Raw genomic sequence first — 15,282 nt, forward strand, 5'->3', positions numbered from 1 at the left:
GGTGAATGAGATGCGTGTGTGTGTGGGGGGGTTTGTGCATACTTATGAGCACATGTGTGTGTGTGTGTGTGCGTGTGCATGCTGGGTGTGTATTAGTGTGTGCAGGGAGGGGGTGTCAGAGAGCAGAGGGGGGGTCACGGGGTCAACTGCAGTGATTAAAAGGGCCGATGCTTCAGTGGATCAGGACCACCGTGGAGCTGCACTTCACCCAGGCTGCCTCACACTCAGGACCACCGTGGAGCTGCACTTCACCCAGGCTGCCTCACACTCAGGACCACCGTGGAGCTACACTTCACCCAGGCTGCCTCACACTCAGGACCACCGTGGAGCTGCACTTCACCCAGGCTGCCTCACACTCAGGACCACCGTGGAGCTGCACTTCATCCAGGCTGCCTCACACTCAGGACCACCGTGGAGCTGCACTTCACCCAGGCTGCCTCACACTCAGCGAGAGGAGATGAGTGTGTATCACAAGAGCAACAGGAAGACAAAGCAACAGTCGCTCAACAAAACTCTCAGAGAGGAGCAGCCTGGAATGGAGGTCAGAGGGCAGGAGGAGGTGCTGCTGAATTTAAGGTGTGAGGAGTGATGCTAACGCTCGACTGAAAATCCATTGGATTAAAAGCAGTGGTGTTTGCTGCACTGTGCCTCGCTCTGAATAAATATCAATGATTTGAAAACACTGGAAATGTTCAATCTTTCAACTTTGCATCTACAATGAATCCTGCTGCAAGCGAGCAGCTGAGAAGAGCATCGCTGTGCACACAACATCTACAACATCTGCAACATCTGCATGTGTGTGCCATGAAGAGCATCACTGTGCACAGAGCAGCTACCAAGGACAAAGAGTGGATCAGCAGAAGAAGAAGAAGATGATGAAGGTGATGATGATGATGATGATGAAGGCGATTGTCACCCTTAGGCCCATGGGTTCTGCTGATTGTGGTGTGGAACAAGGATGCTGACTTTGAATTCACAATGATCATGTGAAGAAAACATTATGAAGAAGACGATGAAGGCTTTCATTCCAAAATGAGATGTACTCTGATAGCAGACACTTTAAAAGGTGCCTCGTTCACAGTGTTGGCATGCAGCCGCTCCTCTCTCATATGTGCGCTTGCCTGGCTGATTGCAACTTGGCCCAGCTGTTCTCCTCTCCTCAGGTGAGTGGCCCAGCTGTTCTCCTCTCCTCAGGTGAGTGGCCCAGCTGTTCTCCTCTCCTCAGGTGAGTGGCCCAGCTGTGCTCCTCTCCTCAGGTGAGTGGCCCAGCTGTGCTCCTCTCCTCAGGTGAGTGGCCCAGCTGTGCTCCTCTCCTCAGGTGAGTGGCCCAGCTGTTCTCCTCTCCTCAGGTGAGTGGCCCAGCTGTGCTCCTCTCCTCAGGTGAGTGGCCCAGCTGTTCTCCTCTCCTCAGGTGAGTGGCCCAGCTGTGCTCCTCTCCTCAGGTGAGCAGCCCAGCTGTGCTCCTCTCCTCAGGTGAGCAGCCCAGCTGATCTCCTCTCCTCAGGTGAGCGGCCCAGCTGTGCTCCTCTCCTCAGGTGAGTGGCCCAGCTGTTCTCCTCTCCTCAGGTGAGTGGCCCAGCTGTGCTCCTCTCCTCAGGTGAGCGGCCCAGCTGTGCTCCTCTCCTCAGGTGAGCGCCATCAGTAGCTAAAGAATGGAGCTCTCCATGGTGCCTGTGTTGACTCTTTTGGGCCACTAATTAACCATTTTGCCCTTTTAGTCGCACCCTAATGACCTCATTCTGTAACAGAGTGGATCCTTCACCTCTAAATGGATTTGGACATTTCGGAAATGCCACTGCAATGGGAAGCACATGCACAGTTCAGAATGGACGGAGAAAGATATTCGCAACAGCTGCATCCTGAGCCAAGAGAGGAATAGAGCAGTGTGTGTGTGTGTGTGTGTGTGTGTGTGTGTGTGTGTGTGTGTGTGAGAGAGAGAGAGGGAGAGAGAGAGAGAGATGGCAGCAGAGAGTGAAAGACAGTGGGAGATTTCCAAAAAGCAGAAAAATGTAATAAAACATTGTCATTAAAGGTATCATCTCAAATATTTCAGTTCCATTCTCTTTGGTGACACCTGTGGTGATAAGCGGTAATTGCAGGTAATGTTCATCTTAATTAACTTCAGACTTCAGACTTCAGACTTCAGACAACTTTTATTAATCCCAGAAGGGCAATTCAGTTTCACAGCCTACCCAATACCTTCAAAGCTCACAGTGAGCTACAAACTTCAGATATGACAGGACGTAACGTAAGAGCATGACATGACATAAACAAACAAATAAACAAACAAATAATGTCAGAGATAACAGATCAGACTCATATAAACATGAACAAGAAATAAAAAGTATACATATATTTCTATATGTAAAGACATGAGAACATGTATAAAAAATAAAAATATATATATATATGTATGAGCAAGCCTAACCTGTTCGTCACAGACAGGATACGTACAGCCTGTTGTGCGCTCATACTGTATGAGTGAAGGCATTCACTTAAAATGACTACTGTCTGTGTTTAACAGCCTGACAGCTGAAGGAAAGAAAGACTTGGAGTACCTGTTCGTTCTCCTAGGGGGCGCATAGTAGCGCCGGCCTGAGGGCATCAGAGCAAATTCACTGGACAAAATGTGGCTAGATTGTCTTATGATCTTTTTTGCCTTCTGTACCACACGTTTCTCCCAGATGGAGCACAGGTTATTCTGCTGGACTCCAATAATCCTGGAGCAGACCTTGACTATAGCGTTTAGGCTATTCCTGTCCTTCACAGACAACACGTTGAACCAGCAAATAAATGAAAAAGTTAAAAGACTTTCAATAAAAGATTGATAAAAATTACAAAGAATGGTGTCACAGACATTAAAGGAACTGAGCTTCCGCATTAAGTGGATTCTTTGCTGACCACGCTTGACAATAGACTCTGTGTTCGCCTCAAACTTGAGTTGAGAGTCGAACACTGTTCCTAGATATTTGTATGTCTCTACGATTTCAACATCCACACCATGTATGATGCTAGCTTTTGGTTTGTCACAGTTCTTCCTAAAATCAATAATTAACTCCTTGGTCTTGGCCACATTAAGATCAAGGAAGTTGTCATCGCACCATTTGACAAAGGCAGGAAGGGCATCTCCATGATCAGACTCTGATCCCTCAAGAAGAGACAGTAGGGCAGTGTCATCAGAGTACTTCACAAGGAGACTGCCCTCCTGGAAGGACCTGCAGAGGTCTGTGAACAAAATAAAAAGCAGGGCAGAAAGAACACAACCCTGGGGCGAGCCAGTACTTGAAAACAATAAATTGGACATGTGTCCATTCACTAAAACCTGCTGGATTCTGTTAGTTAAAAAGTCCAAAAGTAACAATAAAAGCTGATCGGGCAAATTAAAATGAGAGGCAAGACGCTCAATCAAGATGTGAGGCTGCATCTTGTTGAAGGCTGAGGAGAAGTCAGCCTACAACTATAGGAATAATAAATTAATATAAAAGCCAAATTTAGCTCCGAATGAGTCCACAAATCTGATCATTCTCTACAACAGAACATAAAACGTTGTTAAGGCACCATAACGCTAACTCTTCCACATGTTGTGTTGTATAAACTGTAACTTTCAATTTGGCCTGACAAAACTAGTATTCATCAAGTCCAAAGAGCCTTCTAACTTCTTCTTCTGCTGAGATCTTTGCTGGACCCAAAGCAAAATGTAACAACTGGCATTTCACTCTTCACTCCTGACTGTATCTGTAGCCGAGGACGATCATGTCTTTAGAAGAAGTTTCTCCAAACATCCTGGACATTTGCTGTAGCAGCTGAGCTGAGAGAGCACAATCTGCCAAAGTCCAAACAGCTGTGATACATGTTTCTCTCAGCAACCAGGAAGGACAATTATCACTTCCCAAAGTGCAGAGAGAGAGAGAGAGAGAGAGAGAGAGAGGGAGAGAGAGAGAGAGAGAGAGAGAGAGGGAGAGAGAGAGAGAGAGAGAGAGAGAGAGGAGAGAGAGAGAGAGAGGGAGAGAGAGAGAGAGAGAGAGAGAGAGGGAGAGAGAGAGGGAGAGCGAGAGACAGGAGACAGAGAGAGAGAGGGAGAGAGAGAGGGAGAGAGAGGGAGAGAGAGAGAGAGAGAGAGGGGGGAGAGAGACAGGAGACAGAGAGAGAGAGAGAGAGAGAGAGAGAGAGAGGGAGAGATGAGAGAGAGGGAGGGAGAGAGAGAAGAGAGAGGGAGAGAGGAAGGGAGAGAGAGGGAGACAGAGAGGAGAGAGAGAGGGAGGGAGAGAGAGGAGAGAGAGGGAGAGGGAGAGAGAGAGAGAGAGACAGGAGACAGAGAGAGAGAGAGGGAGAGAGAGAGGGAGAGAGAGGGAGAGAGACAGGAGACAGAGAGAGAGAGAGAGAGAGAGATGAGAGAGAGGGAGGGAGAGAGAGAAGAGAGAGGGAGAGAGGGAGGGAGAGAGAGGGAGACAGAGAGGAGAGAGAGAGGGAGGGAGAGAGAGGAGAGAGAGGGAGAGAGAGGGGGGGGGCAGTGCAATAGGTCATGGAAGTGTGACAGGACAGCAGTCAGCTGTGGCTCTCTCTCTCTCTCTCTCTCTCTCTTCTTCTGCCCAAAGTTCAACTCTGCTGGTAAGAAATCATGAGATTAAATCCCATCACTTTCACGGTGATGATTAAATCCCATCACTTTCACTGTGATGATTGGACCACATGGACAAATATGTGATTGATATGAAATGGATGAATGTGCAGCATCAGAACCCAAAGTCAAAACGAGAGTTAATACCTACAGTACTCATGCAAAATGATTCCTGGAAATAATGCAGGATCATAAGGATATTATAAGTAAGTCGTGAAGTCGTTGGTTGACAAAATGATAATACTGATGCTAATAACACACAATACACAACTTGATCTTCTATAGTTCAGAGATACTGCAGGCTGCATCTCAGGTTGACTTTTTCAACAGATCGCCTTTGTTTTCATATTTGCATCAGTGCCAATACCTGCACTCTGTAATGTGTCATCCCGGTGGACAGGTAGGCTACTGCAGCTGCTGGCTGGCCTTTATCTGTTTTGCCTCTGCTTCTGCTGGAGGTTTTGCTCTCTACGCAAAACAGAATGATGATCCAAGCGCGCTAGTTCCTTAGTAACTCGGAGTAATATGATATATATATATATATATATATATATATATATATATATATATATATATATATATATATATATATATATATATATATATATATATATATATATATATATATATATATAGTAATATGATCAACAGGTGGAACAAAACCTGTGAGCTTTGCCAAAGATTGGATAAGATAGGAGATAGCCTACTTTTTGTTGTTGTCGCCTGTTTCCCTTTGGACATAATTTATGCACACTCTCTGTTACACTTGTCCCATTTCATGTTTATATATTAATACATATTTATTTGTGGAGCAATTATGTTTATAATGTAGCAGCTAGCACACACCTGTTTGTATATTTGTATAATAACCCTATCGGCTACAGCATACTTTTTCCACATCTATTAATCCATCTTTAAGTAGGCATGTCTGCTGCTAACTATGTAAATCCATATTGTTTCTATGTTTCATGACTCATTAAAAATAAACATTTTCTTCTTCTGTCTTTTCTTATCATTAGGCTATTTAGCATTTTCCGTAGTTCAATCAGGAGAGACTAGAGACCAAAGGATGAATAAAGTGATATTTATTACAATAAAGTGAATAATTTACTACAGAAAGAATGTTGAGAATAAAGTATTGTTATTAGTCTTTGGCGGTTAGACACCGCAGGGAGATCTTGAGAGAGCTGCACCAGCCCAGATCAGCATCCAGATATATCCCCAAGCAGTGTCTAGATACTGGTGGTGCTGGTGATCTCCTTCTGAGACTCATGATGAGACTCTTCCGACTGAAGAATGGGATAGGTCTGCGATGACCGGGAGGAGAAGGGGAGGAGGAGGGTGCGAGCCTGACAGCAGCGGTGATTGAGAGGCTGAATGAGACAGAAACAAGCATATTTAAGGAACCCGTCTCCAAGCAATTGGCTTACGACTGGGTTGAGGAGCAATGTGATAGGCTTACACTGGAGGTGTGTGGGGTGAGAGGTGATGAGAGCAGTGATGTGACACTATGCAATTGGTTAACAAAGACTGGGCGGCAACCAGCTGATTGATCATTGAAACCTGGAAATTGATAGCTTATTATGATCTTGTGAGTAGATTGAAGAGTGGAGATATAAAGTGAATTAAGGAAGTGTAAAAGATATTATAGTCTTCCTGCTTGAACTTACGTTGAGAACTACATTTGTCCTGTCTCTGTTTTCTGTTTGTTTGTTTCTTCCATATGAATTGTATGGCGCATAACAGCCTGGCGGCACCCCTCTTGGAAACCCTTAAATAGCCCCCGGAGGTCCTGCAGATCCAGATGTACTTGGAGGTCCTGCAGATCCAGATGTACTTGGAGGTCCTGCAGATCCAGATGTACTTGGAGGTCCTGCAGATCCAGATGTACTTGGAGGTCCTGCAGATCCAGATGTACTTGGAGGCGCACTTTCAGGACAGGGACAGGAAACCCCCCCTTGGGATGCTGCCCAAACCCTCCTCTGATGCCTGTGTGGGTTTGAACTCAGAGGTGTGTTTACTCCCCTGCTGGCAGCGGCGCGGTGCCATCATCCTCGTAGCTGTAACCAGAACCTTGGAATGCTCCGTGCGCGGCGTTCCACAAGCGCAACAACGAGAGGACCGTACCAACACGACGCAGGGGGGTGCACCCCGTTTTACCTAATCATATAGCTCAGGATTTAGTCTGCTCCTATAACCAGAGCTGTCCCGTGTCTGCGTCTAATAATTACATTTCGGATTATCTTTATTGAACTTGCATATTATGCTCCTAATATCGATGATTTCTTGACAGGCAACTTTTGCCACCCCTAAAAACTAAATGGTCCTTCTCGTCGTTTGATTGAGCGCTCTATATATTTTTTTCTGTCTTGTGTGTGCAGAATATTGTCCTCCTCCTGCTGGAGAGAAAAAAAACGTTGGAAACTCAGAGGAAGCGAAAGGGCGCACAACGGAAAATAAAGACGCTGGAAGAAAAGTGAAACAGCAGAGAGGAGATTAGCGGGAAGACTGGAGAGTAGAGACAGGCTGGAGAGAGAACCGCAAGTGGACTCAACAATTGATCATTGTTTTTTTTTATTTAGAAGTCCTGGTTTTGTCTGAAGATTTTTCCACTTTGAAAGGGTGAGTAGAGACTATATTGTTGTTTTTGATGCATCATGCGGTTAAGAAGTATGCTGGAGCAAGTCGGGGGAGTAGCCTGTGAGATTTCATTGTTCAGTCAGGACGGGGGAGCAGTCGTGCAAGGCAGCAAAACGAGACCGAAAAAACGGTGCCTTCGCTCGGGAGAGGCTGGGAGATGTTTGAGGATGCAAGCCTCCCCGTGTTTACATGTCTGATCGAACCCACGGGCACGCTGCTCGCCTCGGTCCTGCATGTATGGAGGCTATCAGCTCCCCCCAAAATCTCCCCCAACTCTGCAAGACATCAGGGATCTTAAAAGTCAACGCTTGTTTGCAGAAAATCGCAGACTAAAAACGCAGTGATCTGTGCATGTGCGCGTAGGGAGGGAGTGCGTGTTTACGCGCACATGTGCTCTTTGTTCCTGTATAGTGTTGTTGTGTGCGCTGTTTTTCTCTGTAAGAAGCAGCTTGTGCATGACAGCTGCATGGCATAGATCACACCTGATAGCGACAGAATATACAACAGGGCAATATTGACATGTCGCATGAACTTGGATCATACATCATACATGAACCTGACCCCCCCCCCCCCCCTCCCCTCCCCCTCTTGTCTGTGCATTAGTGTTCTTTCCTTTGTGACGTTCAAAAGCAACACTCCCTATTGGGTTGTAATGGTTAAATATGATTTTATGTTTTATTTTATTTTATTTTATTTTTGGTGCCAAAAAGGTGGTGTTTGTGCTCCGGTGTGGGTGGGTGGTTTGGTTGGGTGGGTGTCAGAGGGCAGAGAGGGGGGTTGGGTGTCCTGGAGGGATGTGTCTGGTGTGTGTGTGTGTGTGTGCGCGCGCGTGTGTGTGTGTGTCTGTGTGTGTGTGTGTGTGTGTGTGTGTTTGCTGGAGGGGGGTCGAGGCTGTTAGCCGTCAGTGTGTGTGTGTGTGTGTGTGTGTGTGTGTGTGTTTGCTGGACGGGGGTCGAGGCTGTTACCGCATCTGTGTGTGTGTGTGTGTGTGTGTGTGTGTGTGTGTGTTTCAATGTCAAAGTCAAATGTAGGTGTGTCCCTTGTGTGGACCCGGCCGCTGGCTGTGATAGGGCTGGGCGATATGGACAATATCAAATATCACAATACCTTAATACCCAGAGCCTATACCTCAATATCAATACTGCAACTTGTAACAGTATTGTAGGGATGACTATCAGTATCAGGTGCTTTCACAAACTATTTACACAATGAGTTTTATTTTAATAAATAATCATAATGTGATATAATGACTAACATTAAGTGGATAAAGACAAATATAGAAACAGTCTGGTAAGTTCAGAGAATGACATCACTTTACTGTAATGCAGCCTTTAAAAGCAGGAAAAGACGACACGTAAAAAGATGATATCGTCTCATAGTCTCATGTCACGATATTGATATATCATATATCATATATCAGATATTGATATCATATCGATAAAATATTCCCAGACTGAACTGACCAAGCCTGGAGAGAAATACAATAACATGGTAATAGAGCATTTGCCTTGGAGAGATCAGCGTTTCATAAGCGTCTCCACTCTCCCTTATGGAATATCGTATAGCGCGTGAGAGGAGAGGATAGCAGTGTGTTTATGTGTGTGTGTGTGTGTGTTTATGTGTGTGTGTGTGTGTTTATGTGTGTTTATATCATATAGCGCGTGAGAGGAGAGGAATCTGGTTTTGCTTCAGTGTCGTGCCAAAGCAAGGACACACACACAGGTTCTCAGCACTATGCTGCAAGCTGTGTGTGTTTATGTGTGTGTGTGTGTGTGTGTGTGTGTGTGTGTGTGTGTGTGTGTGTGTGTGTGTGTGTGTGTGTGTGTGCGCACGTGCGTGCCCGCGCAGATTCTGTGAGTCATACTGCATTTGGAGACTCATGGCTTCACTGCTCTTTGAGTGAAGTGGACCCCCTGCTGATAAGACTATCTCTCTCTCTCACACACACACACACACACACACACACACACACACACACACACACACACACACACACACACACACACACACACACACACACACACACACACACACACACACACACACACACACAGTGTATTCAGTGCCTGTAGCCCCGTGTGTGTTTCCAGCTGGTTCTTTCTGCTGTGTTGTCAGGAGGACTGACTCTGTGATTATTCTTCCAAAATGCAAAATAAGATCTCCACACTTTGAAAAACACGACTCCTAAAACAGAGGATTCTATTTGCTTTTTGGGTGTTAAACCACTTCTGGGTTACTAATAAAGTCATCTTGAGGCTTTCGCTTTCAAAATAGTCGTGTTTTTCAGAGTGGAGTCGTCTATATTTGAAATGTATTTGATGGAAGCAGCCACATGTTTCTGTATTTTGTATCAAATGTTGATGAATGTGTATCAACCAAACCCTCAGCTGCATCTCTGGAATGGACCAAACATAAGGGGGCGGGGCCACACTGACCCGTGGTGTCTGTCCGTCTGCGTTCATTTCTCTCTTCACTTCCATTCATTCTCAACACAGCTGTCCGTCTGTCCGTGCAGCACTGATGAAGCTACGTCTCCAGCCAAACTGCAAATGTTTTGATGGACAGAAAAGTTCAAGAGGGCTGAACTTTTTCTGGATGGACGTATCGGATGAACCTCTGGTCAGATAGTCACCGTCCGTTTAGCCAATCAGAGTCGAGGAGGCGTTCTCACAGCGGAAATTGCTGAATGGAAGTCGCGCCATGAAAGTTGTACGCAATGATAAAAATGCTATTTTAGAGCCACAATGCCGTTATAAATATCAACAACTAGCCAACAGATATCAAAGCTGGTTCGAACTGGCCTACTGTTACATCAGACTGGTCATTAGTGGCGTTTTATCGCCACATTAGTAAGGTAGCACACAGAGCTAACAGCTAGCTAACGCCAGCTTTCTTCTTCTCTCAGTTTATAGGTGGGTCGCTGACACCTTCAAGGTGCTTATCGCCATCTGCTGTACAATTAGGTTACTTGTAACTTGTACGTGCAACAGACATACATCTATCCGTTTTATAATTCTGTCCATTTTCTGACAGATCAGTGTGGCCTCAGCCTAAGTATAATCTTCACTACATAAGTCAATTAACCATTAAATCAAGTAGAGAAGTGCACTCAGGAGAGTGCAGATCTCCACCAGGCTACAACGCAACGCTTAACCACGCTCTTTGCTCCAAGCTGAAGGACTGCAGAATTCAGCTTTTAGCACAAAATGTGTTTCATATTTATAAGTGTACAGCTACATTCACAGTTCATACTGCTCACCTCGCCCACTCACCCACTCTGCTAGCTTAGCGTTAGCCAATTAGCCTGCACACTGCAGCTAAAACACCACCCTCAAAATATCAACACTGCTTTTCAAAACAACTGTTAACAAAACTGTCTGTTCTGAACTTTCAAGCTAGTAAGTAACTTAACCATTATATCTGTGTTTCCAACCGAGCCGTTCCCCTGTTGTTGATCCTGTTGTTGATCACTTGTGCCTCTACTGAGATAGGGCCATGATTTCCGCAAAACGGACAGAATCATGGAATTTGGTAATAACATGGAATTTGCAGAATTTTCCATAATTTGGCTGAAATTGATAAAGGTAGGCCGAATTATCAAGATCAGAAGTAGATCTAATGATCTTAGTAACCTAAATTATTTCATAATTGTGAAATAGGACTAGAGAAATTATCCAGTTTTCGATTGGGGTGTTTTGAGTGGGGGGTCGGCCTTGCATGGGACCCTTACTGCACCTCACAACTTAGTTTTCATCTTGAGAAACAAGTCAAAGAGCCTCCTAACCCCTAAAGTAAATTAAAGAGGCTCCTAACCCCTCAATTAAAGTTAAAATGGAAAAAACTGAATTCTGGAAAAAAGCAAACCGATTTTGGGAAAACAAATGAACGGATTTCATATGGCTGTAACTGAGACAGTCATTGTAATGACGGTGTAACTGAGACAGTCATTGTAATGACGGTGTAACTGAGACAGTCATTGTAATGACGGTGTAAAACAGTCAGTAAAATCGGTTTAAAAAAATGGTGAATCACCGCATCCACAAGAGGTAAAATGTGCAGAGGAAATAGGCTGATTGCTGGTATTACATTACATTGTCACAACAACTGTTTCAATCAAATTCACAAGTGCAGCCAGCTGCACTGAAATCAAGTGAAATCATCTCCCCCTCCTGGGCAGATGATTCCACTTGATTTAAAAGCAGTACGATTTGAAGGCTCGGCACATGATTGGCACATGATTTCAGTGTTGAGGTGACGTTGACTGTGTGTGTGTGTGTGTGTGTGTGTGTGTGTGTGTGTGTGTGTGTGTGTGCCCGCCAGCAACCAATTCTCACTCCCAACTCGTTAATTACGGTGCTATGCAACAGCCTTGTCGTCCCCTCTCGTAACCCTAACCCCTAACCTCTAACCCTAACCCCTAATGTCCCTCCTCCCTAACCTAAACCTAACCTCGCTCTCACACAACAGTTACTCTTTGGTGTGTAACGGTAGATCCCTGAGTGTTTGTCTGTTTGGCCAGACTAAAGACCTCAAGGAGATCAGCTTTGGGATCATTAAAATGTGCAGCCAGTCTCCTCTCTGATTTCATCCAGTGATAAAAACAATGAAGTTATGACGAGGAAGATATCTGTAAGGGAAGCCTTTATAGCCAGCAGGAGATAGTAGTGGCCATGTTTGTTACCCACTTGTTGTCCTGTCTCTGCACCACTGACCTTCTTGCCATGGAGGCTATTGAGCAACTTCACCTCATTACAGAGTTGTTGTTGTTGTTGTTGTTGTTGTTGTTGTTGTTGTTGTTGTTGTTGTTGTTGTTGTTGTTGTTGTTCCATCAGTGGACATGGCTGCAGTTCATTTGCTGTGTTGCTTAAATGTCTGTGTTATAGTGTCTTGTGTGTCTGACTCCAGGCAGAGTTCACTCACACATTTCACACTTCATCTATTTGATCACAAATCCCAATTTCCAACATCAATATTTCTCAGCGTCTGTGTTGAAACGTTGAAACTCATTTGCTGAAAAGATTCTTTTCATTATAGAGTTACTCTTTCAAACGAAACTACATCTTCCAGGCAGCAAAGCTTGACATTGTTGTAAACATTTGACCAGTCTTGCATTTCAAAGATTTTTCCAAAACATGATATACATTTATATCACACTTTCCATTGCTTTTACAGGCCTGAAAAACACATTTTTAAACATTATTTTCCAAGAAGACTAAGCTAGTGTTTCAACTAAAAAGTAACAAGTTTGTGCAAGATTGTCCTAGACCAGTAGTTCTCTTCAGTACCCCCTTTCCCTGATTTCCGAATCCATGTACCCCCTTTACCGGACTACAACATTTTGCTTAGAAAACTGCAAGAGAAAACTACATCATTATGATGCAGTGAATGAATGATAACCCACCTTTTGAAGAATAGAACATCACACAATAAGAAATGGAGTCAAAGAGTTGCAATTAGTGCCTCCTGGGCAGATTTATTTTAACATTTAATTTTCATGATTTATTCTTACATTTTCCCCTTTCTCTCAAGTACCCCCTGTACTACCTCCATGTACCCCTAGGGGTATGCGTACCCCAGTTTGGGAACCACTGTCCTAGACTAACAGATATACAGAGAGTGCTTAAAGGATGGCTTTACCGGTAATCAACCCACTTTGTATCATATATAATCTTGGTAATATAAGCACATGGACAGTGTTTACCTTCTCTCTGTGTTTTACTCACGGACATCTTTCATTTCCTCCTCTGCCAAAGCGTAACGCGTCACAACGAAGCTGTGGAAGTTGTGCTGAAGAGGCAGAATCTGCTGTTATTATTGTTTCTTTTTATATTTGAAGTACGCACACATCCATGGAGAATCACATGGAGAGCCTTAATGAGCCCTAATGACTTGTAGCCGGTGGGGGCGGAGTTTCTGCAGACAGGAGCAGGAGCAAAGTCTCCATGAGGTAAACAGAGAGAGAAGGTAAAACACTGGCCATGTGCTTATTTTACCTCTATATATGATACAAAGTAAAGCCATCCTTTAAGTGCCATATATAATATTTGTCTTGTTCACCACGTCGTCTGGTGCATTTGACACTTGGCTGCACTTTGCCGACACATAAATGCGTTGACACTTGTGGTGGTAAAGTGACTCGAGCGTGGACAAACTGCCACCTCGCCTGTTGACTCTACCAATATTAACATTTACTCCCCCACTGTTTGCTCCTCCATCAGGCTGAGGTCGGTTGCTTGACCTGCTAGCTTGTGATTGTTGTATAATAGTGTGGAAGTGAAGGGAAACTGGTAGGTTATTTCTGACCTACAGTAGGATACTGGTGAAAGTGGATTCATTCATTCAAAATGAGACATGGACCTTTTGAAATAATTGACACCTGTTACATAACTTATGAGAGTTAGCCTACCTACTTACACAACTGTTCTGTTTGTGAGGATACAAATCAGTTGTGGTTTTGAGATGTTGGATGCTAGACTTCATACAGCCACATACTTCTATAATGGAAATATAATATTTTGGATTAAATCCCTTCATTATGTTCATTATAGGCCTACTATACACTGTTCCACCAATAATGTTTTTGTAATAATGGTATATTGGGAGGTTTTTTGGCATTTGGTGTCATATCTGTTGCTGTTTTAGTTCCAATTTAGTAGACTGTAGCACACACACACACAAAAAAAAATATATATTATAAGGTGCTAATTATAAACTGTGTTCAGATATATATAAAAGAAATTGTGTTTGGTTATGTTTTGCTTTTTCAGGGTGAATTTGGCACAAAAATCCTATATCTTTGTTCATTTTTAAATTTTCTTTTGATGTGTTCATGTTTTTTGTCATTTTTTGGTAATTGTTTTATGTTTTATTGTCGTATGGCGGACGCAGAATGAAAATGGGCTGGATTCTCTGGCCAGATATCCTGCATACTGTATTGACCCTGGGGGAGATGACGATCTGTGAGGGCTGATAGCTGGTATGAGATAGTAGAGGCTGAGAATAGTGTGGAATGCTAAATGCATGTGTCTGTAATCTAGGCCAGTACAGCTATATTGGGTCGACTAGTATGGTTTTGGAGGTGGATCCAGGCCCCATGGTACCAGGCAAGATGGATTCAGGCCCCATGGTACCAGGCAGGTTGTCATTGTTTCAGCTGTTCATAACTAGTCTTTGTCCTTCTGTGTAGGTGCTGGAATAGTTTCTCCCTCTAAGTGCATGACAGCTGTTTGCTGTATATGATCGTCTCAGTGTTGTGTGACAGTGCACCATGGCACTGATTATGGTGAAGTCTTACGTTGCAGTAAACGGCGTTATGGCGCTGACAGCGTTACAGTGCTGATAGTGTTATGGAGCTCATGTTTTGGCCTGTGGGTGTCATTTCCTTGTCAGTGTTTTGTTTACTACTCAGTTTGATGATCTCCATTTTATTCAGAGCCGGGATGCTCAGAAGTGTTGACATGGCAGCCAGGCCAACAAGCTGATATATGATGATATGTGGCGGCCATGAAGAAAATGGATGGACAGCTTGTCAGGTCTTAAAACATCAAAGGGCTTCTCAATGTAAGAAAAAAAAAAAAAAAAACTTGTAACGGACAAGCCCGTCTTTTATTGTCACACGAACACCACAATACATGCATGCGGCCACAAACACACTCATGCTGACGGTGGCCGGTGAAAAGTGTCCTCTGCATTTAACCCATCCAGGCATGTCCTTTCCTCCGGGGGACAGGCCAGGAGCAGTGGTTGCTTTCTCGTACAGCGCCCGGGGACCAACTTCGGATGTTGTCGTCACTGGTCGGATGACGATGACGATCTGATCTTCTGCATGTTTTTAGTGGGGGGGTTATATACGGAGGAACCCCCTGGGGGAGCACGGGGAGAACATGCAAACTCCACACAGACAGAAAGGCCCTTACGACGAGATACCCCACCTGGGCAGTAGGCACTGAGGATATGGGGGGGAACACAACCACAGCGCCCACAGTGTCCCAGGCGAGAATCGACCTCAGGACCTTCTGACTGTG

The 15,282-nt window shown here is 44.5% G+C and overlaps 1 protein-coding gene across 1 annotated transcript in view; it reads left to right on the top strand.

Moving 5' to 3' along the window:
- Positions 1-7,117: 7,117 nt before the first annotated feature.
- Positions 7,118-15,282, top strand: part of LOC310780299 (protein NDRG2) — a 50,901-nt gene continuing 42,736 nt past the window's right edge. Inside the window, exon 1 of the mRNA XM_083640872.1 lies at positions 7,118-7,240. The gene's annotated coding sequence lies outside the window, so the exon portion shown is untranslated. The remainder of the gene's footprint in view (positions 7,241-15,282) is intronic.

The sequence above is a fragment of the Poromitra crassiceps genome (assembly GCF_964638095.1).
Source record: "Poromitra crassiceps genome assembly, chromosome: 7".
NCBI classification, from domain to species: Eukaryota; Metazoa; Chordata; class Actinopteri; order Beryciformes; family Melamphaidae; genus Poromitra; species Poromitra crassiceps.